The 26,994-nt window shown below is 42.9% G+C and overlaps 1 protein-coding gene across 2 annotated transcripts in view; it reads left to right on the forward strand.

The window, feature by feature from the left end:
- Positions 1 to 26,994, forward strand: part of Shtn1 (shootin 1) — a 196,832-nt gene that overhangs the window by 55,022 nt on the left and 114,816 nt on the right. The window contains exon 1 of one of the 2 annotated variants that reach the window (XM_027406875.2): positions 20,128 to 20,581. The exons of the other annotated variant lie outside the window; for it this stretch is intronic. The gene's annotated coding sequence lies outside the window, so the exon portion shown is untranslated. Of the gene's footprint in view, positions 1 to 20,127; positions 20,582 to 26,994 lie in introns of those variants that run through there. 2 annotated transcript variants of the gene reach the window in all.

The following is a 26,994-nucleotide window of genomic DNA, read 5'->3' on the forward strand; positions in this document are numbered from 1 at the left end:
AGATCTTGTCCCTTTCCCCTTCTCCAGGGGACCATGTAAGTCTCTCTTAGGGTCCTCCTTGTTTACTAGCTTCTCTGGCAGTGTGGATTGTAGGCTGGTAATCCTTTTATATCCTGGGTTTTGTTGTTTTTTCTTTTCTTTTCTTTTCTTTTTCTGTATCTATGTGGAGCTGAAAACTTTTTTTCTAATTTCTGTGAAGAGTTGTGTTAGAATTTTTATGGGGATTGCATTGAATCTGCAGATTGCTTTTGGTAAAATGACTGCTTTCACAATACTAATCTTACTAATCCATGAACATGAAAGATATTTCCATGCTGTGCTGTTTTCTTCAATGTCTTAATGCTTTTATAATACAAGTCTTTCACTCACTTGTATAGTTTCTGTTGTTTCATGCTAATCTATGGAAGTCTGTAGGGAGACACAGTGACCACGCCTCCTAAAGGCTGACTACAGGTGTGCTTGACCATGCCTGTAAGGGCGTGAGGTCAGGATGGTGCGTGTTAGGTTCTTAACAGACATGTGGGGGCCCTTCTCTCTGGCCTCCCTGCCTTGTGCCTCTGGGCACGCTCTGGCTTGCATTTGGCTGGTATTTATCTGAATAAAGATATCTTGAATCGACAAGCCTTCTCCTTCACTTGGCGCCTCTGTATTATATCAGAAGTCAGATAAGGTACAGGTTGTTATTTCAATTTTCTTATACCTGTTGAGATTTGCTTTGTGTTAAGTATGAGTCAATTTGGAGAATGTTCTGAGAAGAAAATGTATTCTTTTGTGCTTGGATGATATGTTCTATAGATGTCTACTATGTGCATTTGATTTATGATGTTATTTAATCTCAGCATCTCTCTGTTTAGTTTTTAGTCTGAATAATCTGTTTATTAGCAAGAGCTGGCTATAGCAGTAGAAGTGTTTCTTTTATGTTTGGATACCCTTGTGTTTGGTACATAAATATTTAGAATTGCAATATCCCTGTTGTGGATTGCTCCTTAATTATTATGTACTGTCCTTCCCTATCTGACTCATTTTGTTTTGAAGTCTATTTTGTCAGATATTAAGATGACTATATGAGGTTACTTCCTGGGTCTACTTGTTTGAAATACCTTTTCCCATCCTTTTACTTTGAGATGGTGTCTATCCTTGATAGTGAGATGTGTTTCTTGGAAGCAGCAAAAAGATGGATCGTGATTTCAAATCCAACCTGTTACTCTGTGTCTTTTTATTGGGACATTGAGACTATTAAATATTGAGAGTTATCAATGAGCAGCATCTTTTGATTCTTGTTATTTTGTTGTTGTGCTGTGAGATTTTCCTCCCTCTTTTGATTCATTGTTCTGGGATTATTTATTCCTTGTGTCTTCTTGGGTGTGATTAACTTTTTCAGACTGAAGTTTCCCATCTAATGCCTCTGTAGAGCTGGATTTATAGATAGAACTGCTTAGATTTGGTTTTATTGTAGAATGTTTCTCTTTCTCCTCCATAATAATCGATAGTTTTACTGGATATAGTAGTATGTGCTAGCATTTGTGGTCTCTCTACATTTTTAGAACACTCGTTTATCTCTCCAGGTCCTCCTGATTTTCAGAGTCTTCATTGAGAAGACAGGTGTCATTATGATAGCCCTGCTTTTATATGTTACTTGGTCCTTTTACCTTTTAGCTTTTAATATCCTTTCTTTGTTATGCATGCTTAGTGGTTTGGTTATTTTGTGTAGTGGGCATCTCTTTTCTGGTCCAGTCTACTTGGCGTTCTGTATGCTTCTTGTGCCTTGATAAGACACCTCCTTTTTTTAGGTTGGGATTTTTTTCTATGGATTTACTAAAAACATAATTTTTGTGCATTTGACCTGGATTTCTTCTTTTTCCTCTATCCCTATTATTCATTGATTTGGTCTTTTCACAATGTCCCATATTCCCAGGATATTTTGTGTCTGAAATTTTTTAGGTTTAACATTTTCTTTGACTGAAAGAAAGGTATCCATTTCTTCTACTTTGTTTTCAATGCCTGACATTCTCTCTTCCACATCTTACACTCTATTGGTGAGGCTTACCTCCGAGGGTTTTTGTTTGACTTCCTAATTTTTCATTTCCAGTTTTATTTCAGTTTGGGTTTTCTTTAGCAACTCCATTTCTTTGTTAAATTCTACTTTCATGCCTTGAATTGTTTTCATTATTTCATTCAACGCTCTGTGTCTTAATGATCTTAATTAAGGGATTTATTCATATTGTCTTTAAGGTCCTTGAACACATTAATAATTACTATTTTGAAGCCCCTGTCTCCTGTTTTAGCTATATTGCAAGTTTTGGGACCTATTGTAAGAGGGTTATTGTGTTCTGGTGGAGACTTAACACTAATGCACAAACTGACTTAGTGGAGCCCATTCTATATGGAGAGATACTGTGCCCAGCCTAGACACAGGGGTGTGGGGCTAGAGAGGTGCCTTGGTCCTGCCTCAACTAGATGATGGGACAGACTTAGTAGACTTCCCATGGGAGGCCTTACTCTCTTCGTGGAGCAGATGGGAGGAGGAGGGAGTGGGGGGAGTGGGAGGGAAGGAGGGAGGGAGAGCTGGGTTTAGAATGTGAAAGATAAATTAATAAAAAAATAAAAATTTCCCAAACAAAGCAGAATGAGATAAAAAAAAAAGTCTACAAAAACACTGTTGAGTTCATTATGTGTTGGCCATGTACTTCTAGACATGGGGCTTGCCCTTGAGTGTGATTTGTATCTTACCAGTTAAGACACCATTGTGGAAAACTGATTTTTTTTCCTTTGTAAGCAGCTGCCAATCGGAGAGAGCATCTTGGTTATGGATGGGAGATCATGTCCATTTCCCCCTCTCATTGCTGAGATTCTGTCTAGCGTGAATCTGGGTAGGCCCTGTGCATGCTACCACAGATGGTGAGCTCATAAATGAGTCTGTTCTGTTATGTCTGGAAGGTACTGTTTCCCTGGTGCCGGTCATCCCCTCTGGCTTCCTACCTCCTCTCAAACACAATCTAGACCTATGATTGAATAGTGTCAGAGTTGCATAGAAAGACTGTGGAGGCAAGAGCTTGACCCAGAAGATGGGCCCCAAGCATGCCTATGAGGAGTTGTCTTGATTATGTTTATTGACCTGGGAAGACCTGTCCATCATGAGTGAGACCATCCCTGGGATTGGGATCTTGAATTATGTAAATGAAGCAGGAAACTGAGCAGCAGTAAGTTAGAATGCATCTTACACTGTTTCCTGAGTTGTGAATCTGATATGACCAGCTGTTTCAAGCTCCTACTGAGTTCACTTTCTTACCATGATGGATTGTACCTGGAACATTGAGTTAAAAAGCGCTTCCTCCCCTAAGTTGCTTTTGTCAGGGTATTTATCCCCACAATAGGAATAGAAACTAAGATAATGACCAAATTCTGTACAGTTCTCTTGTTGACCAAGCTAGTGTGTGTGTGTGTGTGTGTGTGTGTGTGTGTGTGTGTGTGTGTATGTGTGTGTATGTGTGTGTATATGTGTGTATATATGTGTGTGTATGTTTGTGTATATATATATATGTGTGTGTGTATATATGTGTGTGTGTGTATATATGTGTGTGTGTATGTGTGTATATATGTGTGTGTATATGTGTGTATATATGTGTGTATGTATGTGTGTGTATATGTGTGTGTATGTGTGTGTGTATGTGTGTATGTGTGTGTGTGTGTGTGTAATCAACCTCAGGTGTTGTTCAAGATGCTACCCCCTTATTTTTTTCTCTCACTGGCCTGGAAGTTGCTGATTTGTCAGCTAGGTTGACTGGCCAGCAAGTCCCAGGGATTTGCCTGTATCCATCTCACTAGCTCTGGGATCCCAAGCATGTACCATCATGCTCAGCATTTTCTTTAATGTGGGTTCTTGATGATGGAGGTTTTCTGTCCCACCAGGTCCCATGGCTGCTTCAGCCCCAAATGAGCACACAAAGACTTATATTAATTATTAAACTGTTGGCCAATGGCTAGGGCTTCTCACTGGCTAGCTCTCTCTTAATTATTTAACCCATTTCTATTAGTCTATATATTGCCACGAGGCTGTGGCTTACCCAGTAATGCCCTGGCATGCTATTCTTTTGGCAGTGTGCCTCCTCCCACGGCTTCTTCCTGCCTTCCTCCTTCCTCTCCTAGTCTCACCTATCTTCCTGCCTGGCTGTTCTGGCTATTGGCCAAACAGTGTTTTATTCATCAACCAATAAGAGAAACACATATACAGAGGGACATCCCCCAGCAGATTCTTGGTTCAAACTCAGGTTCTCATGTTTACAAGACGGACAAAGCCACCCTCCCAGTTCCCATCCTCAAATGATTCGTAGACCTAAGCCCTAATAGACAGATGAGGAAATGAAGACCGTGCTAAGCAACATACTCAGTCTGGAAAACTCAGAACAGAAACAGATGCCTATATTCTCATCTAGGTTTTGCTGGTGCCTCAGTCACACTGCCTCTTTATATCTGACCATTTAATATGTTTTAAAGGGGGCAAAGTCCAATTGCATAATAGTTCTGCCTGTCTGAAACATGATGATTAGCGCTAATGGTTGGGTATTACCTGGCATGCATGTGTTAGGTTTACAGTAAAGAATGTCTACTTCTTATTAACTGTCCTTTTAGATATATTAGTGACTGTCACACCTGAATTATAACAAAGGAGCACTAAGGAAATTCAATGTGGGCGGCAAAATTCTCTGAAGAATAACTAATTATAATTGGGGAGTCTGAACACATTTCAGAGTTGCGCGTTAATATGCAGTGTGGTTAATTGCACCGTAATGACAGTGTTTTAGAATGCCATGCCAAGTGTTTAATCCTTTTCAGGTTTGCCCTCCAATCAGTGGTCTGCCTTAATTTTCCCGATTGATGAAGTCAGTCAGGAGAAGGGGTCAGTAGCAAGATTGCACCTATGCATCCAATCAGCTGGGAAACTTGTACAATAGATTCTTCCTATCTGGAATTTATATTAAATCAGAGTGATGTTCCCTTTATGAATGAGGGTTGATTAGTGAGTTGCTGAGACAGAAAAACAATATGAGCTTCTATTTACTCAGACAAGTTATTCTGGGGCCATTATTTGGTCTGATTGAATTGATGGAGACATTTACATCCCCAAAGCACACAGACCCACTTAAATCGTATTCATAATGTTAATTATATATGCCAGGAGTTACTGCTATGGTCTTATTTATGTGTTTACGATTTGGGTTTGTTTATATATGTGGTGATTTGATAGCTCCCTCCCTCCCAGTGGATCATGGCCCTTCTGCGGCATCTACACTCTTAGAAACTCGATTGTGTTAACTAATTTTCTCTTTGCTGAGACCCAACATCTGAAAAGAAGCAACCTAAAGCAAGAAGGGTTTATTGTGGCTTGTGGCTTTAGGGCATGCAGTCCATCATGGTGGAAGGCATGCAGATAGCAATGTGAGGAGGCAGAGCTCCCATTGCATTTGTAGTCAAGAAGCAAAGAAAGACGGATGCTGGTGCTCAGCTTGCATGCCCTTCCCCACTTAAAGTCTGGTACCTCATTCCACGGAGCAGTGTCACAAGCATTCAGGGTGCATTTACAGTTACACCTGTCTGGGAGCATTGTCTGAGGCACACAGAGAGGTGTGTCTCCTGGGTGACTTCAAGTCGAGTCGAATTGACAAGGCGGATAACCACTGCACTGCTCTTCCACTGTCTGCACACACTATGATAAAAGGAAACCCTGAATTACAGGAACCACAACACACCCTAAGTGAAGTCGCATCAATAGCCAGACACTACTGAGGAGAGAGGCAATGAGCTTGAAGCCGTATCAGCAGAAACTCCACACACTGAGAAAATGGGGTAGAAGGTCCTGACTCAAAAAAGGAGGCTCAGTTCAGTTCAGAGCTGGTTAAGAATACAGCAGCATGCATGTGATTTTAGCAGGTCCTCCTCCTCCTCCTCCTCCTTCTAACTCTTCTCCTCCTCCTTCTCCTCCTAATTCTCCTCCTCCTTCTCCTCCTAATTCTCCTCCTCCTTCTCCTCCTAATTCTTCTCTTCCTTCTTCCTAGTTTATGCATTCCTGTTAAAATGGTTTTTGTTTGTTTGTTTTGTTTGTTTTTTCATCTTGCATATGCCTCAAAACTACTATTCATCCTTTAAGGACAGGCTTAAATTTTCATTCCTTAACGATATTGTCTTCATTTCTTTTCTGTTGCTTTGACCAAGAATCACGACAAAAGCAGCAAGGCAAGGAAGTGTTTGTTCTGGCTCCCAGTTCCAGGTCCAGTACGTCATGGCAGGGGAGTCAAGCTGATGATGGAAAGTAGCCATCAAAGAAGCATAGCGTTATCCTCCCAGAGAGAACTAATTAGCTTCCCACTACCACGTCTGAACAGTGCACCATGACATACTATAACATACTATAACACAAGCACCTTTTGATATGTTTGCTTTCATTAGCTGGGTTGTCTGGGAGTGAGGACCGTGTTGTATTTACCTATCTTATCCATTAATCTGATCGTGCTTGGAATATATGTAGTCCATCCGTGTAGCATGACCTTGACTGTCCTTCTAAAATAACTACCCTTTAAACATTTATTATTGATTTGTATGTAGGGTTGGGCACACATGCCGTGGTGTGAGAGTGGAGGTCAGAGGACTGAGATTGGGGATTGGCTCCGTCCTTCTACCCCATTTTCTCAGTGTGTGGAGTTTCTGCTGATACGGCTTCAAGCTCATTGCCTCTCTCCTCAGTAGTGTGTGGCTATTGATGCGACTCCACTTGGGGTGTGTTGTGGTTCCTGTCTTCAGGGTTTCCTTTTACTCACAGTGTTCCTAGCTCTCTGTATCACATCTGTTCTCACCTGTTGCCCACTCTCGTCGTTAGTTCTCTCTTGTGGAATAATCTTTTTTGTACACTGTGAAGATGCGTCTTCATCAAGGCACCTTCTGGTAGGTTTAATAAAGAGCTGAATGGCCAACAGCTAGGCAGGAAGGGGTTAGGTGGGACTTCTGGGCAGAGGAAGAAGGAGAGAGGAATCTAGGTGTGAGAGAGAACGCCAGAGGACATGGAGAGGAAGCAGGAGTGTAAGATGGAAAAGAGGTAAAGAAGCCACGACACAAAACGTAGATTAATACAAGTGGGTTCATTTAAGTTACAAGAGCTAGTGGGACAAGCCTAAGCTATAGGCCAAGCTTTTATAATTAATAAGAAGTCATTGTGTCATTATTTGGGAGCTGGCTGGTGGGACAGAGAAAGACTCATTACAAATGGTGTCCAATGGGTGATGTCCACAGAGCTCACTGCTCCTAGCAAACAGAGGCTCTTTTTAAGAGGCCCTGCTGTGTAGCAGAGCACTTGAGCAGCTGGTACAGCTAGGTAAAAAACACCTGCTGCTTGGACTCAGCAAATTCCGAGAGGTGGGTCAATAAAGCAGCTCTCCTGTAGTGATATTGACATGAGGCTAGGCCCTCAGGGAACCCAGGGTCAGGGAGGAGACAGCCACCAGAGCCACACAGCAGTTGCCTAGAAGTTTAAGGTTTGACTCATGTGGTCAGAGAATGCTGCAGATTCGCAGAAAGTCAGACCCAGACCAAGAAAACCTCTAAATAGGCAGAGTGTGTTTTAAAATGTGCTTAGATGCTGAAGAAAGAAAAGAAAATGGCTATAGACAATCAGAGAAAAAGCAAATAGTTTAAATATAATAAGTTGAGTCTTGCTGGGCGGTGTGGTGCAGGCCTTTAATTCCAGAACTTGGGATTTCTGTGAGTTCCAGGCCAGCCTGGTCTAAAAGAGCAAGTTCCAGGACAGGCTCTAAAACCACAGAGAAACCCTGTCTCAAAGAAAATGAAGTCTTTAAAAAGAGAATAAAGTAATATAAAAGGAAACAAACCACACAAGGATGGGGAATATCATAACAGAGTGGGTTTGGACCTTTTATGGTGCTTTTTTTAATTTTGAATTTTTTGAATGCTAATGAACAGAGAATGGTGACATCTGGGAGACACTGGATTATGAAAGGGACTGCCAAATTAAACCAGCATATATACTTTAGATATGTCTTGGCTTCAGAATGGAAGTTGGGAAATGTATTGTGGTGGGGGAGAGGTTGGGTTTTTTTTTGTTTCCACAGTAAACAAACAGCTATAGATGCCTTCAAAGTTAATGAAGATCAGATTTGTCTGGGAGAGATCTCCTGAAAATCTTGGCTACAGACATGAAAATAGAAACCAAGAAAGACTGCAAGACAGGTGATGTTTAAGCTGATCCTTTGACACGTGAACAGCTCTGAGACTGGATGAGGCATGATAAACCTTGTTGGGTACAGAGACCTCATGACTTACTATTACATGCCATCCTTTCTTATGGCATGGGTAGAGGCTTGTTTATACGGTCCAGGTAGGATGCCCTAAAGATGTCATGGCTCCCAGACAACAGGAAGCAGTCTAGAGAGCATGCCATTCACTTTCCCAAGAGCTGGGGTGGATGGTTTTTGTCTGTTTGGTGGGTTATGGGTATTTGCCATCATTTAGGAGGGTTGGCTACAACTTGTTATTGGTAATAGTTGGGGGGGGGTTGCTCAACAAAGGAGATTAGATTCAAGGATCTCTTTCTGAAAAGGAAAAGGGGGATATGGGGAGGATAGGATAAAAGGGTAGATGATTGAATCTACTTTAAATTAAAATGAAACTATTAATCTCAAATATTTTACATTGGTATGGATTTTTGTATATAGATACAAATGTAAGGCTCTTTTTGTTAGAACGTACTCTATATATGTTCTACTCCTGTTTAAGATATTTTTGTATTTTCATACAAATTTAAGGTTTTTTGATATATGTTTCTTTTTTAAGGTATTGTGTCTATGCAGCTCATCTAACAATGTAACATAAATTTCTCGTCCTTGAAAGGTATTATTACAAACTATCTAGGATAATTAAGAAACATAGGTTAGTAGTTAGTCATTTATAACCATCAAACTTGTAGTCATGTTAGGTATGTTTTCAAGGTCATACAGAGATATATTTTAGATAGCTAGGTGGTCTTCAAACACTTCAGAGATCTGTGGAATATGGTATTTTAAATGTTTTAATAGCATAAGGGCTTTCAAGACAGGGATCTGTGTCTGCTCCTGGCAGCACCAATTTGCTTTGCAAAAGGATAACCAATGCACATCAAAGAACCTCCATAGGGAGTTTGCTTTCTTTGTGGCACAAGCTAGCCATTTTGGGCAAGAAAATGCCTTTGCTTCCACTGTTACCAGTATGCTGTCCAAACTGGATAAGAGGACACAAAAGAAAGTAACTGCCAAAATTTTGGCAAGAAAGGGTAGGGCAGTCCTTCAAAATTTTCCTGCTTTGAATAAACGTCTGTCAGATATTCTACACCTGTAGGCTGAAGATGGATGCCCCAATGTTACAGAGTTGGTCACTCTGCCTGCCTGGGTGACTGACCAGGCAGGCAGATGTCTCTGTTGTTTCTGTAGTTTTGGAAGTTGTTTGCCCTGAACTTCCTGTTTACTCAGGTAATATATTCTCGGATCTCTGATAGGGTTGAAGACTAGATACTTATAGGAGTTTTGTTTTGTTTTGTTTTTAGCCATGATAAAAAGTAAATTAGGCACAAAGGTCTGAACTCATCAAGGGAGGCTATTTAATGGAGTATTTCCTCTGAATTTGCCAACTACAAATGGACTGGACATTGTGAATGGAATTCTTACTTGATAATTCTTGTTGTATACAGTTTTGTTTGGTTAAAGTTAATACCTTTCCTTTCTGTTTAGATAATACCTGATAATTGTTCTTATTGTATATAGTTTACCATGTTAGTATTAAAACCCTTCCTTTTTATTTAGACAAAAGGGGAAATGTTGAAGGAGATTTGTTCATGTTGATTGCTCCAAGACCACCAATGAAGCTAACCTGTGAAGTCCAAATTCAGCCGACTGGAGTGGACCTTTGAGTTCTCTGGTCAGCTAGGAGGAAATAGAAAGGTTCAGGGGGAAGGAAGAAGTGGGGCCAAGGGGTTGAGTAGATGCTCGGATCCAGGAAGTAGAGAGGGACCATTGTATCTTGGTCACTCTGTGGCTTTCTCAGGTTTATTCCTTAATATATATCCCTGAGGTATTTTGTTGTTGATTTTTGTTTGTTTTGTTTTGTTTTGTTTTGAAGACAGGGTTTCTCCGTAACTTTGGAGTCTGTCCTGGAATCCACAGGCTGGCCTTGAACTCACAGAGATCCGCCTGCCTCTGCCTCCCAAGTGCTGGGATTAAAGGTGTGCACCACCACCCAACCTGAGTTTTATTTTCCAATAAGTAATAAAAAAATCACAATAGTTCTTCTGGTGTATAAATAACAATTTTTATTGTCTTTTCTTTTATCCCTTCTTTCATGTTTCTGTTCTTTGTTTCTCTTCCTCCTGTGTGTGTGTGTGTGTGTGTGTGTGTGTGTGTGTGTGTGTGTGTGTGCCCTTGTGCCCTTGTGCTGAAGAGTGAATCCAGGCTCTTTTGCTCTCTGCATACTTACAGGGTAAGTACTCTACTACATCTCTAGCCACACTCAACAAGTTATTTCCCCTCCACCCACACCCCTGCACACCCACACCCCTGCACACCCACACCCCTGCACACCCACACCCTTGCACACCCACACCCCTGCACACCCACACCCCTGCACTCCTATTCACACTTACCAGACCTCCTAGCCTGATCAGCCACACATATAGGTCTGAATGGGACTTATTATCCCTCTTTAATCTGTATGAATTTTTTTTTTTAGGATGCCTTGAAACTTTTGTTGTTGTTGTTCAAAGCTAGACATCATATATTAGGTTAAAACATTTGCAATACACAAATATCACACCAAATCCAGTAGATTCTATGTGACAAGTTCCACAGACTGAGACAATAACGTCAAAATAAGGAGGCCTCCTGGAAATGGTCGTGAAAACTCTCAGCTGGAGAAAAATATTGGGCTGATTCTCGTGGCAATTTCTGTTTGTTCTTCTATTCCTTTTCAGGAACATTAATGAAATGTTCCTGAAAGCCTACACTGACATTTCAAGTAAGACATATAGATCAGAAACCACCCCTGAGGTGGAGTCACTAGCCATGACCTCATCTCAGGTAAGAGCAGCGCTTCCCAAATCATTCACATCATTCACAAAAGTACAAATAGCAAAAACTTGCCCAACAATAAAACTTCATATGGCTGTACCTGTGTCATCGAGAGTGGGCTTAAGTGTCTGGTAATGAAAGCTTTTAATAAGAAAGAGTTGAGATAGTTAAAATAGCTCAATATTTCAAAAAAAAAAAACTCACAAGAACTAGGTAATAGATGTTAAACAATAACTGGCCATAAAAATATATTAATTTGATTTAAGAAATATGCAGTTAGCCTTGGATGATTCTATGTTAAGCAAGGACAGTTCTATGTTTTTATTAATCAAGGACAATTTTTTGTTTTGATTAACTCTGGATGATCTCATGTTTTGTATTTCTGCATCACTGTGCCAAGTAACAATAATGTCATATGTTATTTAACAAAAACATCCCCTGAGAAAACATCTCTATAAAAAACAAAACTTGCTTGAGAACTGCAAAATACACTCAGATTCAAACTGCCTCTGTGTTTGTTTCTGTTTGTCACAGCTGAATCCTTACACCCTCGTCTTGGAGAAAGAACCCTTATTCCAGGGACCCCTATACTCGACTGGGGTAGTCCTCGGCTAGTGTGGCTAGTGTGAGATTTGTCTGACTGGAAGCTGGGTTGTGTTTTCTGTGTGCTGTAGCTGCAGGCGTGAGAAGCTACGATTTCCTCCTGTGTTCTTGTCTTCATCTTCCCTGATGTCTATGGGTTTCTCAAAAGGTTTCTTAACTAGTAGGAGCCATGGGATGCTCTCACTGTAATCCCCTTACTACACAGGAGTTCTGTGTAGTAGAAGTGCTAATGGGTTCAGAGAGGGAAATTTTTCATAGTTCTATAATTAGGCATCCATCTGTTAGTGCCCTATGCCCCTAGCCTATGACCTCATGGATGTTTCTTAGTTTACCTCTTCTGATAAGACAGATTAGATGGGACTAGAGTTAAGTATTTTCTCCCTCAAATCAGAGGCTACAGTGGCTGTAGAGATCCTTCTTCATGGACAGAGCTGGGCATGTCTACTCCCTTGTCAGTGGGGCTTTGATGATGCCTTAGTGGGTTCAACTCTTGTCAAATGCTTTTGAAGGAATGCCTTGTGGAGATGGGAAGAATGTGCCAGGTATATCCGCAAAATGGCTAACGCCTGCTTCCTGTGGTGAAAGTGTGAGGGCATTTTAATGTTTACTGAGAAAACTTCGTTGGGCTCTCTGCTGCAAAAGTTAAAGAAATACAGCCTTCCCCACGTCCGGGGCTGCCTGCAGTTGGTTTTGCTTTATTTATTTATTTATTCTACGTGTTTTTCACATCACGTATCTTGATCCCATTCAGTCCCTGTCCAGTTGCCTGCATCCCACCCCATAAAACAAAAGTCAAGGAAAAAAGGAAGAAAATTGTGGTGACAGATTATTTATGATTTAATAAAGATTGTCTGAAGGATCGGGATGCAAAGCCACACTAGTTAGCTATAGAAGCTGGGCAGTGGTGGCACACACCTTTAATCCCAGGACTCAGGAGACAGAGGCAGATGCATCTCTGTGAGTTCAAGGCCACCCAGGGCTACATGAGAGTGAGTCAGTCTCAAAGAGTAACAGAGCTCACAACTTTAATCCCAACACTGGGGAGCTGGAGACAGGAGTGATATGGCTGGGTGGAGAGAGGAATATAAGGTGGCTGGAGACAGGAACTCAGGACAGTCTAGGATTCTGAGGCTTGGTGGAAAGCAATGCAGTCTGGAGATGCAATCTGAGTTTTGGTGGATCACCCTCTTGTTCTGAGCATTGGTAGAGGTGAGAACTCTCTGGTGGCTGGATGCTTTACTTCTCTGATCTTCAGCATAAACATCAGTATCTCTCTGATGGGGATGTCCTTTTGTATATATGTTTCTCTTATTGGTTGATGAATAAAACACTAATTGTCCAGTAGCCAAGCAGGAAGTATAGGTGGGGCCACCAGACAAGGAGAATTCTGAGAAGAGGACTCAGAGAGGAGCTGCCAGGCAGACACCATGTAGCTACCGGGAAGATAGGGATGCTTGGTATTTTCTGGTAAGCTAAGGCCATGTGGAAATACATAGATTAATAGTTATGGGTTAATAGTTAAGAGAGAGCAAGCTAGTAAGAAGCCTGAGACATCAGCTAAACAGTTTATAATTAATATAAGCCTCTCTGTGTTTATTTGGGGCTAAACGTCTGGTGGGACCAGATGAGAAAGAAACTCCATCTGCATCTGTCTCTGGGTTTTTATTAATCATGCTACAGAAAATAAAATGTGTAAAATGAAAAAGGGGAAGGAGTTAAAAATCTCGTCATGGAAGCTACAGTGACACCCAACAGGTCATGCCATATACCCTTTGTCCACACACCTCTACTAGCAAACGTTCATTACAAAGAGGCATTTTTCTATTTCAAGGGCCCTGGACTCCACTACATGTTCAATGCTGGGCCCTGACTAGGGTTCTTCCTGGACACCCCCCCACCCCCCACCCCACCCCTACCCCAACCCGCACCCACACCCACACCCCCCCACCCCCGCAATGTTGCCGAGATCCTGCAGCTTAGGGTCTGGGGGTCAGGTTCCTTCATGTGCTCCACCAGATCATAAATGGGTGGATGTTGGAGCCAAGTCATAACCCTGGGTCTGGGCCTGGGCAGCTATAGGGTTGGTCTGTCAGATGGGAAATGGGGGCAGCTCTCCCATGGTCACAGTTTGGGGCTGGCTCACCCACACCGGCACTAACAGGGTTGGCTCTATGGTGCTGCCCTGGCAAGGTGCAGGGTGTACTCTCCTGGTGGGTGTCAAGGACGGTTCTCCCACTCTTGAGACCACTTGGCCAGCTATCCCACCGGCTTCCAATGTTGATGGGTAAGGGAGGGAGTGGAGGAAGGCAATTCTCCCTGCCAATGTCAGCACAAGACAGACGGGTGACAGGGATAGCTCTCCCATGGGCAGTTTGGGGGCTGGCTCACCCACTACACCCGTGCTAACAAAGGTGAGGTGCAGGGCCTGCTCTCCCAAGCCTTGCAGCTGGTATGGGTCAGGGATAGTTCTCCCGCTAGTATGACCACAGAGCCAGCTCTCTGACCTGTCCCAGGCATTGAAAGGCGATGGGGAGGGCTTCTTTCCTTCGTCCATGCCACCACAAGACAGATGAGAAATGGGAGCAGCTCTCCCATGTTCACAACATCAGGGCTGGCTCATCCACATCTACCCTTACAGGCTTGGCTCTATGGTGCTGCCCTGGTAAGGTGCAGGGCCTCTTCTCTATGGTGAGCTAGTGTCAAGCTCTGCTCTCTGACCTTCAGACAGGCTTTATTTGTATAAGCAAGGTACCACCACATATCCCCCTTTTTTGTCTAAAATTTAAAAAAAGGTTATAACTAATATAAGAAAAGCTATGTACAATAACTACACATACTACATACAGGCAATAAGTACATTGACAATGTCTAGTCCATTAACATATGACAAATTCAGAGAAAATGCTCCATAATCTATTGGTCACAATTTTGGTGGCACTCTTTTCCACCAATATTCTCTGTCAAAGAGCAGTAAAAACTTTTTGAAAGCTTGACCAGCCATGACTCGCGTGGCTGCAGCTCCGACTCTGCACTCGGGGCGAGGGATTCCTCCATAGTTTAATTTTCTAAATTCTACAAAATGGAACACATTTCATCTGGCAGATTTCATTCCTTTGATTACCCTTTGGGATACTTCCTGCAGGTAGTGGAGTTTGGTTGTACAAAAAACAAATAGGACTTTTCTTTATAATTTCCTTGGCTTGTCAGCAAGTGATGGGAAAGTCTTTTTTCAAACCTTTGCTATTGGCATGGTGGGGTTTTTTTTTTTATGAAATTCTGAGTGCTTTAGCACATTTCCTGTCAATAATTTACCAGTTTCATCATTACCTTGTGCTATAGGGCCTAGAAGACCCATATGGGATTGGATGGGTATTATATATATATATATATATATATATATATATATATATAATATATATATGTGTGTGTGTGTGTGTGTGTGTGTGTGTGTGTGTGTGTGCACATGCGCACATGTATACACACACACACACACACACACACACACACACACACACACACACACGATGATTTCTGTCCCTGATTATGTTGTGTAACTGAACAAATAATAAAGTCAGTTCTGTATCATCTGGTATAAATCCAGTGACTTCAATATGTAAAACAACTCTTTCTGCATATTGTGAATCAGTAACTATGTTGAAAGGTTCTTTATGCTCCATTAACACCATGAGAATAGCAGATAATTCTGACTTTTGGACAGAATTATAAGGACTTAGATCCACTCTACCTATTTATCCTGATTTATTGCATCAGTATAGAATGTAGGGGCTCCAGTTATTGGTGTTTCCCTTACAATGTGAGGAAGGATCCAGCTAGTCTTCTTTATAAGATTAATTCACTTGCTTTTGGGATAATTGTTGTTGACCTCTCCCAAAAAACTACTATAAGCTCTTTGCCAGGGTTCACTTTCTACCCATAATTTGTCAATTTCATCGTTAGTAAAAGGTACTACAATTTCTGCTGGATCTATTCTTGGTAATTGATGAAGTCTCAATTTTCCTTTTAGAATCAACTCAGGGACTTTTCCAAATAAGTTTTTAATTTCTTACTTGGTTTATGTGGTAAAAAGATCCATTTTAATATACTATCTTCCCTCTGCATTAATTCCTATAGGGGAATGCTTAGAGGGTGATGTGACTAGAATGCACTTAAGCTTTATATCCACACGATCCACGTGTGCAATCCGTAATTCCTCTTTCACCAATGCCAATTCTTTCTCAGCTTCAACTGTTAACTCCCTGGGACTATTTAAAGTCCTTGTCTCCATCTAAGCTTTGTTAATGAATCAGTTGATCAGGTTTTATTCCAATAATGTGCTGTAGATGGGAAATGTCTCCTAGCAATCTCTGGAAGTCATTAAAGTCTGCAATCCATCTCTCCTAATTTGCACCTTTTGTGGTCTAATTTTTTTTTTTGTAAACCTATTTTATAGCCGAAATAACTAATAGAATCCCCTCTTTTTATTTTTTGGGAGCAATTTTCAGTCCCCATCAAGGCAAAATTTTTACCAAAAATAAGATGTGACAGTCCTTCAGGGTTTCTGCTTCATGGAAGAGTCTGTCAGACATTCTGCAGGACACAGAGAAAAATGACTGACAAACTGCCAATACAGGCAGGATGGTTTCAAATTTCCTGCTTTGCTGAGAAGTCTGGCAGACACTCTAGGTCTATGGGCTGAAGATGGATGCCCCAATATTACAGAGGAACTTTGGGTGACTTTCCAGGAAGTAAGATTTCTCTGTCAATTCTAGAGTTTATATATTATCCTTCTGAGGTCTTTGATGGAGTTGAAGACAGTTAGTTATGGCTACAGTTTTCCTTAGTTATGACAAAAGATAAATTACATATAAACTTTACACTCAAAAAGATAGGATAGATAATCTCCCATGCTCACATCTTTGGGTCTGGCACCCCCACACCTCTGCTAACAGGGTTGGCTCTATTGTGCTGCCCTGGCTAGGTGCAGGCCTGCTCTCCCAAATGTTGTAGCTCATGGGGGTAGGGATATCTTTCTTGCTCTTATGACCACAGGTTTAACTCTCGAACCTGTCCCAAGCATTGATGAGCATGTTGGTGGGCAGCTCTCCCCTGTCCACATTGCCACAGGACAGATAGGTAAGGGGGACAGTTTTCCTATGGTCACCATTTGGGGGCTGACTCACCCACACCTGTGCTAACAGTGTTGGCTCTATTGTAATGCCCTGGTGAGGTGCAAGCCTGCTCTCCCAAATGTTGCAGCTAGTGGGAGTCAAGGATGGTTCTCCCGCTCTTATGACCACAGGGTCAGCTCTGCCATCTGCCCCAGACATTGATGGGTGGGGCAGGGGGCCTCTCTCCCCAGCCCATGTTGCCATGTGGCAGATGAGGAATGGGGCAATGTCTCCCTTGCTGACATTCTCCACAGATTGGCTCACCTGTGCTATTGTCCATCAACAGGGTCATCTCTGCTGTGATGCCCAGTCAAAGTGCTGGACAAGATCTCCGATGTGTTGCCCCTGGTCAAGGGGTCAGCTCCCTCACTATCTCAGTTGGCTCCATGATGGGGGAAGTCTTTCTGCATGTTTATTTCTCTCATTGGTTAATGGATAAAACAGTGATTAGCCAGACAGGAAGTGACATAGCTGGGCAGAAACTTGCCACTAGCTAACCATAGAGGTCTGGAGGTCTGTACAGACAGACAGGAAGTGATGTAACTGGGCAGAACCAGGATATAAGCAGGAACAAACAGGAAATCACACTCTTCTTTGCAGAGATGCTTAGCAGTCACCATGTGAGCTGCCAAAGGAGTTAGAGGTCCAGACCCTTCTCCAGTAAGATGAGACCACTTGGAAAAACTTAGATTAATAGAAATGGGTTAATAATTAAGACAGAACTAGCCAATAAGACGTCCTAGTCATTGGCCAACAGTTTAATAATTAATATAGCATCCATGTGTTCATTTGGGACTGAAGCATTGGTGGGACCTAGCCAGGACAAAGAACCATATGCAACAGCTCCCTTCCTCTCTCTCCTCTTCAAATTTGCCTTTGTCCACAGGAACTGACTACTCTCTCTCTCTCTCTATCTCTCTCTCTCTATCTCTCTCTCTCCCTTTTCCTCCCTCCCTCTCTCTCTCTCTCTTTGTATCTGTCTCTCTCTTTTTCTCTCCTTCTTCCTCCCTCTTTGTCTCTCTCCCTCCCTCTCTGTGTATCTCTCTCTCCCTCTTCCTCTCTCTGTGTATCTGCCTCTTTCCCTCTTTCTCCCTCTCTGTCTGTCTGTCTCTCTCTTTTTCTCTCTCTCTTTGTGTCTCTCTCTTTCTCTCTGTTTCTCTCTCTGTGTCTCTCTCTTTCTCTCTCTCTGTCTCTCTCTTTGTGTCTCTCTCTTTCTCTCTCTGTCTCTCTCTTTGTGTCTCTCTCTCATTTAAGACACCATGCCATACCTCTACGCATCTAACAGCATCCATCTGGCTGGTGCTGCAAGGTCCTGGGTGGGCCTGTGTTTTCTCCTTGGAGGCCAGGGTGGGCAGCGCCAGGCCTGTGTGTGGGTCCCCCTATCTCACTCAGGTGGCTGTGAGGCTGGTCTGGGCCAGGCTTCTCATCACAAGACCATTGTAGTGTTCCACTGTCTGGCACCTACTGCATGGGGTGGGCTCTTGGCTGGAACTCTGCTTCAGACCAGGGTTAGAATCCCCGACCCCTACTGGGCTGCATTGTGTTGAGAGGCAAACACCTTATCAACTGAGTGACTTCCTCATTGCTAATAATTACTCTTGAGCAGATAGCAAAGATTTGGCAGTGGGTAGGAAGATGTACTTTTAAAAATACACTTGAATACTTACTCCTATAGTTTTAAAAACCCACTTTGAACCTGGCATACAGGCAACAGACTAACGATTCCGGAGTTAACATGTCAGTGGAGAAGCTGAGACATAGTGAGTCTCCTCTCTCCACCCCCACATTCTTCTCATAGCCAAGATTTCTCTCCCCTGTTTCCCCCCTAAAATCTCTCTCTGTACCAAGTCATACCCATCTGGGTTTCATTTCACTTTGTTATGACATATAGATAAAACAATGTACTGTTTCTATCACTTTTTTTAAAGCCTATAGTTTAGTGGCACTAACTATACTCAAATCACAGCACCATCACCATCATTGATGTCCAAACCTTTTTCCTCTTCCTAGCTTTATACACTTATACCCTGTAAACAAAAGGGTAGGCATTTAGGAGATCGAAACTTGTCTGAAGATTATGTAAAGTAATTCCTCATTAATTAGTAGGATGGGAAGACCAGTTGTGGAGATACTTTTGACTATGATCATAAAAAAAAATAAAATCAATGTAAGATCCTTATTCAGGTGTGTGTGCTGGTTAGTACCATGTCAACCTGACACAAGCTAAGTTATCTGAAAGGAGAGGACCTCAAATGAGAAGATGCCTTCATAAGATCCTGCTGTATAGCATTTTCTTAAATAGTGATTGGTGGGGGAGGGCCCAGTTCATTGTGGGTGGTGCTAACCCTGGGATGGTGGTCCTGGATTCTATAAGAAAGCAGGCTGAGCAAGCCATGGAGAGTAAGCCCGTAAGCAGCTCCTCTCCATGGCCTCAGTGTGAGCTCTGGCCTCCAGGTTCCTGCCCTGTTTGAGTTCCTATCCTGACTTCCTTCAGTGGTGGACTGTGATGTGAAAGTGTAAACCAAACAAACCCTTTCCTCCCCAGCTTGCTTTTGGTCCTGGTGTTTTATCACAGCAATGCTAACCCTAACTGAGATAGTGTGAGTTACAGAAGGCTGACCTCTGAGCCTGAAGGCCATTATCCATTGCTTCACCAAGGAAAACAGCCTCCTCCCCCTTCCTTATCTGTTTCCTTGTCTTTCACATCCACCTTTTCTTCAACTACTGTGCATTTACAAAAACCTTACATTCACTGAACAACAAACACCAAGGCACCTAGGCGTTAGCCTGAGTTCTGCTACTAAGTAGTTGCCTGAATCAGAACACGTAATTTCTTCAGATGATCTTATCTGCCTCTTCTGTAAAGATGAGAGAGTTGGGCCAAATGTATCTGATAGTCACAGGATGCTATGTCACACTCAGAGGTGGACAGCCAGTGACTGTTTAGAGGTATGATAGCACAAGATCACTTGGTTGTACACCTGCAGCATTCTAACCCCACAGCCGCCAAGGTCCTAACCGGTTAGTAACAGGCACAGCTTTTCTTCTGGGGACTTCAGTTCACAGCAGACTTCACCAGTGGGAAAAGGATGTGAGGATGTTTGTGATCCATGTAAAAGCTCCACAAAGGTGATCTCAGACGAAAAGGACTTCAATAATCAATAATCAATAATCACAATGACCTACACTGTGGAGAGTAGTCAACTTCTTTCTCCAGTTGTTCCTTTCTTTTCCCAGTGGGCTCATGGTCAAAATGGCTGTGGTGGAAGGGCTGAAGGTTATGAATGTACTCAACAACATGGACTCCTGGTTCCCAAGACTGCTGTGGTTTCAACAACATGGACTCCTGGGCTTCAAGACTGCTGTGGTTACAACAACATGGACTCCCGGTTCCCAAGACGGCTGTGGTTACAACAACATGGACTCCTGGTCCCCAAGACTGCTGTGGCTACAACAACATGGACTCTTGGGCTTCAAGACTGCTGTGGTTACAACAACATGGACTCTTGGGCTTCAAGACTGCTGTGGTTACAACAACATGGACTCCTGGGCTTCAAGACTGCTGTGGCCACAACCTGGTCTAAGCACTCAGCCTACACCAACACTAATATGGCACCATTCCCAGGTGACCAGCCAGTCCCTGATGGCAGGTTGATTACACTGGGTCATTTATATCATGGACTGGACAGCACACAGTTGTTTCTGGAGCAGGTAGTTATTCTACGTATAATGTTTCTTTTGAATTATTTATTTATGTTTATTAATTATTACCATCATGTGTGCATGCACCAGCAGGGATGTGTACATGCCACTATGTAAGTGTGGAGGTTGGAGAGCCACCTTCAGGAGTAGGTACTCCCCCTCCACCAGGCATCCCATGGCTGAGACTCAAGTTGTCAGGCTTCTGTGACAAGGGCTTTTACCCACTGAGCAGTCTCACCAATTCTGCTGTCCATGGATTCACAGAATACCTTATCCACTCTATTTTGTATGCACTGTATACCAACTCCATAACCAGGAGTTGAAGCAATGATGGGCTCATACCTACTGATCTTCACTGGTTTTACCGTGTTCCCCACCTAGCCTGACAGAATGCTGAGATAGCTTTTTGCAGACAAGGTTTCAGAGTCAACTGGTGAGTGTGTGTGTGTGTGTGTGTGTGTGTGTGTGTGTGTGTGTGTGTGTGTGTGTGTAATTTCTTCAGAGGGCTAACATGGTCAGAAATCAGTGTCTAATATTTGGTACTGTTTCTTCCATAGCCAGGATTCACAAGTACAGCAGTAAAGGGGCAGAAATGGGAATGCCACCCCCACCCCCAACATCATTCCTAGTGACCCCTTTTAGCAAATGTTTACTTCTTGTTTCATCCAGGGTGGGCAGCACCTCTGCCAGGAGGAACATGAAACAATGTGTTGTACTGAGAGCTAAGACTTCCCTGGCTACTTTGGGCTTCTGATGACCCAAGTCAACAGGTTAAGAAAGAAGCAAGAATTAACAAAAGAGGTTGACACGTCTCGGGGAAACTGGACTGCTGTCCCTTGGTGGAGATGAGGAAATGAATGCCTGGATTTCAGGGCATTACTTTGGTTATCTTCAGTCTTATTACACCCTTCAGGATGGCTGACAGGAAACTACAGCAACCTACTCTAGGCAAGATAATAAGTAGTCCAAATCTTCAGTAAAGAAAGGTGTGGGTCACTCCCAACCCCCATCCTCCCGGTCTTGACCTTGCTGTGGGCAAAGGGAATACAGAAGAAGAGGGAGAAGGTCACTGTAATTACCAGCTATAGCCTAGGCCACCTGTTACATGAGACATAGTACTAATTATAGTAGTTTTAGGGCCACTGAGTTGGCTTAGCTGCTAAAGGTGTTTGCACCAAGCCTGACAAGCCCGCATGTGATCCTGGGACCCTCAATAACGGAAGGAGAGAACCAACTCTCGTTAGTTGTTCCCTGACCTCCATGTGTGTGCTGTGATGTGTGCCTCCCCATAAAATAATGTAATTTAAAATTTTAAAACAATACTCTGTAATCGTTTAGCCTGAGCAAAACTGCTGTTTTTATGAAGCCCCGTCATTTCTGGTCTACCTGGGAGGACTTTTGGAGTGCTGCAGTCTCCAACCTCGTTTCCCGTCACCCCTGCAGTTTTTATTTCGAGGTCTGCACCCCTGCAGTTTTTATTGTGCAGTCGTCTGCACTGGGTGATTTTTAAGAATACGTAAAGCTGTGCTGTAGCAGGGTCGACTGTAGCTCACTCTCTGTGAGAAACCACCTCCCATTATTGACAACTTATTGATTTATTTATTCAACCAGACTACACCTGGAGGGTAGTGTTAGAACTGCAAATCTATATTCCTGTATGAGGTAAATTTGTCAACTGGACTCATGTGTATGTGCAGTTTCTTCTGCTCTTAGCCTTTCAGCATCCAGTCAAAATATTCCTTTTGTAACATAATTTTTTATTGATTCTTTGAGAATTTCACATCATGCACCCCAATCCCATTCATTCCCAGTCCCTTTGTCTCTGCCCTCAACCCTTGTAGCCTCCCCCTCCCCGAAAGAAAATAAAAAATTAAAAATAACAATGATTAAACAACAACAAACCCCACTTTACACTTCTGTCTTGCCTGCCTCTCCATCACATACTCATTTGTCGTAGTGGCCTTGGGAGCTGTGGTATGACACACAGTATATCCTTTTGCCCAAACAGCTTTACTTTCAAATGTTCATCGCAATGAGTTGTTGGTCAGGTTCAAGGCCTCTGGCTTCTGGCACACTATCAATCCTGGACCCTCACCAAAACTCCTCTAGGATATCCTGTGGTTGCTTAAGTCATGGAGATCCCACGGCTATGGTTCCTCAGGACCTGTCCCTTCATGTGCTCTGTCAGGTCGTGGATGGAGGAGTGGGCCAACTCAAAGCCCTGGATGGGGACCTGTGAAGTAGCTGAGCTAGTTAACCGGCAGGCCTCCCCCCCCCCCCACCAGACCACACACCTCTCAGGTGAGGGGCAAGGCCAGCTCTCCCAGGACCAAGGAGGGGAAGGGGTTTAGGAGGCAGGCCAGACCACAGGCATTCTATATGGCTATGGATACCAACACAGACCCCAGTGGTGTGTGGTGGAGACAGTTAGCAGCCCCCCATTTTGTTTTTCCAGACAGGGTTTCCCTGTGAAGCTCTGGCTATTCTAGAGTTCACTATGTAGCCAGGGTTGGCCCTGAACTCAAGAGATTCATCTGCCTCTGGCTCTCACGTGCTAGGATTAAAGGCATGTGCCACTACCGCCCAGCTTTATTCTGAGTTTCTTAGATCAAGTACTTTTTGTCACTTCCCCTTGAAAAAAATTTATTTTATTTTATTTCATGTGTTTTCCTGCATGTATGTCTGTGCGCTATGTACATGCCATGCAGGCCAGAAGAGGCTATCTGATCCCCTGAGGCTGGAGTTACAGACAGTTGTAAACTGCCATGTGGGTGCTGGAAATAGAGACTGGGTCCTCTGGAAGAGCAGTCAGTGCTCTTAATAGCTGAGCCATCTCTCCAGGACCCCCCTTTTAATAGGGTAGCATGATGAATTAGTAATACATTTGGACTGTTTGATTACTTGATGCATGCATTCCTTTCTGGAATTTCTGTATCACGATTGATTTTTTTTAATTAAATTTACATATGGTAAAGTCCATTTTTTTGGTGGTATTTATGTTTTTGGATAATACATACAGTCACACACTTACCACCCCAGTACAAAACATACAAGTTCTACTATCCTAAAAACCCCAGCACACGCCTTTGATACCAGCACTCAGGAAGCAGGAGTAGGCAGGTCTCCCTTGAATTGGAGGCTAGTCCGCTTTGCACAAGAGAGTTTCAGGCCAGCCAGGGGTTCACAGTGCGACCCTGTCTAACAAAATAGAGTCCCCAGTGTGGCCCCTTTGTAGTCTGCCCCGTCCTTCTCCCTCAGCACCAGGGAAACACAAGTCTGTTTTCCATTCTACAGTTTTGGATTTTCAAGATGCTGTCTAAGTTGAGCCAGAGAAGTACAGTTCAAATCTGTCTGTATTGGGCTGGGGAGCCGGGAGTGTGCCCAGGGCTTTCTGTGCTAGTGTGAAGGTCATACAGAAGCTAGATGCAGAGGTAGGTCTCCAGCCCCAGCACAGACAGAGTGGACATAGTAAGATCCTGGGAGCTTGTTGGCCAGTCAGCCTAGCTGAGAAGATGAGCACAGGCTCAGTGAGAGACCTTATCGTCATCGAGCTCTGACCTCAGTAGCTCAGCCTTTTTCTTTCGTCTTTCTTCCTTTCTTTCTTTCTTTCTTTCTTTCTTCTTCTTCTTTTTTTTTTTTTTGGATGAACACATCCACAGATTCCGTTCTGTAGATGTACCATAATTTGATTATTTACTTACCTGTTGAGAGTATCTTGATTGTTTCTAGTCAGTGATGATTAGGAAGGAATAAAGCTTTGACATTTACCTATAGATTTTTCTGTGAGCGTCTTTTCAGTTCACTTTGGCAAGTTTCCTGGGTTGTAGGGAAAATGTATATGTGATTTAATAAAGAACTGCCAAGCTGTTTTCCAAAGCACTGTGCTTTAAAATGACTTCAGCAATTCAGAGCCCCCTGTGGCGCTGCCTCCTTGTCAGCAGTTACTGCCATCCTTGTTTAATTCTAGCCATCCCAGTGGATGTGTAATATTTCACTATCATGCTGGGGCCTGAGGACCTGGCTCAGGGGGTAAGAGCACTTGCTGCACTAGCCGGAGCACTTGGGTTCACACCCCAGCACCCATGTAAGAAGCTGGTCAGAGAAACACTGACCTTTAACCCCAGCACAGTGGGGAGCAGAGGCAGGAAAGGGGGTGGGGCTTGCAGGCTGCCAGTCTAGCTTCAGGTTGAGAGAGACCCTGTCTCAAAGGAGTAAAGCAGTGACAGTAGGGCCAACAGACATCTTCCCTTGGCTCCAGGATGCACAGATGTGTAAGCCTGCACAAACGTGTGCACATACGACACATACATAAAAGCAAACAAAAGGGAACTTAAACAACGCTTTTGGGAGCTGGGAACAGAGCTCAGTGGTGGAATGGTTGACTATTATGCAAGATGCCCTGGGTTCAATCTTCCACACCACAAGTAAACAAAAACTCTTTTAGGGGAACAAAGTATCTGTTAATATTTTTGTAGATTAACGAATTCATTTTTAAAATTTGTTGAGTTTTAGTAGTTTTTTTTTTCCCCTTTGTTTAGGATACAGGTATTCCTCATCACTTATGGGACTTCTAAATATTTTCCTAATTAAATGACAACTCTTTGTAAACTTTCATTTCGTTTAACTTTGATCAAACCTAATATTGATACTTTTGGTGCTGTATTTAGAAACTCTCAGACCTCAGATTATACAGATTTTCATTTCTTTTTAAAAGTTTTACTATTTTAAAGTTTAACTTAAAATAAAAAATTAAGTGTGTGAGTATATGGCGTGTGTGTGTGTGTGTGTGTGTGTGTGTGTGTGTGTGTGTTTATACGTGTGTGTTTATGTGTGTGTGTTTGTGTGTGTGTTTATGTGTGTGTGTATGTGTGTGTTTATGTGTGAGAAGAATTGGTTCTGGCCTTCCTTCTCCACTGGGTTCCAGGGTGTGTTACTTAGGTTTTTTGTTTTTGTTTTTGTTTTTTGTTTTTTGTTTGTTTGTCAACCTGATGCTGACAGGAGTCCTCTGGAACAGGCAATCTCATTTAGGGAATTTCCTCCATCAGATTGGCCTGTAAGGCAAGCCTGTGGGATATTTTTTTGATTAATGTGACAAGAGATGGCCCAGTCCACTGTGGGCAGGTGGCCATGGGCTATCTAGAAAGCAGTCTGAGCAAGGCCTGAGAGCAAGCTAGTAAACAAATCCCCCGGTGCCCTCTGCTACTTCAGATCCTGCCTTGGCTTCTCTCACTGATGGACCGAGGTTGGGAATTGTAAGTCAAACAAACCCTTCCCTCCCCAAATACCTTTTGTACATAGTGTTTATCCTAGCGACAGGGAAGCTAACTAAGATCTGAGAATTCAGGGTCACCAGGCTCGTGTAACTAGCCGTCTCATCAGCCCTTATTTGGTGTTTACGGATTGGCCAATGCTGCTTCTCTAATGCATGTATTGGTGTTTGCTGGTTTTGTATACGAGTTTCCACATGTTCTGGTAACATTTGTTGAATGGCTATTTTTTTTTTCTTCATAAATTTTATTTAAATTGGAAACAATTTTATACATTTTATTTAAATTAGAAACAATCTAATTTTGTTCTCCCTCCCATCAAAATCTGTCAAGTCATTTGGGGGAGGGCCTAGGCCTGCCCCCTATGGCAACTCTTGTAACACAGTTTGTCCAACAAGCCCACACCTACTCTGAAAAGGCCACACCTCCTAGTAGTGCCTCACTAATGACCAAACAGTCAAATATGAGCCACTGGAGGCCATTCCTGATCAAACCACCACAAAGACAGACATACCAGAAAGTCTCAATTTAACACCAAAGAAGACAGCCTTATATCTTTGTCCATGGAATGCTATAAATTCTGTGGGAACTCCTTCGACCATAAGATCAGGTCAGTGCAGCTGGGGCAGAATTACATACAACTGGCAGGTAGACACAGGCTAGAGTGGCTGAAGTCTCAGGTTCCAAGTCAAGTTAGATGATCCTGCTCATCCTGTGGTTTTAGGAGGCTCTTATACTCAAGAGGACGGCATCCTAGGATACATATAGGAAGCCTAGTTTCAATTCAATAATAAAATAAATATGTTCTAAAAGGATCTATCCCAGCCTATGGGAGTAGGAAGTCACAGGACAGCCATGAATTCTAGGTCATCTTTGGTGTACATAGTATCAGGCCAACCAGACTATATAGAAAGATCCAGTCTCAAAACAACAACAACACAACAGCAAAAAAAAACCAAAAACCAAAAACCAAAACAAACCCAACACCCCTCCCCCCAACATGTCAACTGGGAATCATCCTTGTTTAAAGCTTCTTTAACAGGAAGTACTAGAGGCATTTGTGAGACCTCAAGATGGGCCTGAGTCAGCATATGACAGAGTCCTGGCAACAACCAAAATGGACCATCTTATGGCCCTCAGGGGGATACTTGGAGT

The sequence above is a fragment of the Cricetulus griseus genome, chromosome 3 (assembly GCF_003668045.3).
Source record: "Cricetulus griseus strain 17A/GY chromosome 3, alternate assembly CriGri-PICRH-1.0, whole genome shotgun sequence".
Classification (NCBI taxonomy): domain Eukaryota; kingdom Metazoa; phylum Chordata; class Mammalia; order Rodentia; family Cricetidae; genus Cricetulus; species Cricetulus griseus.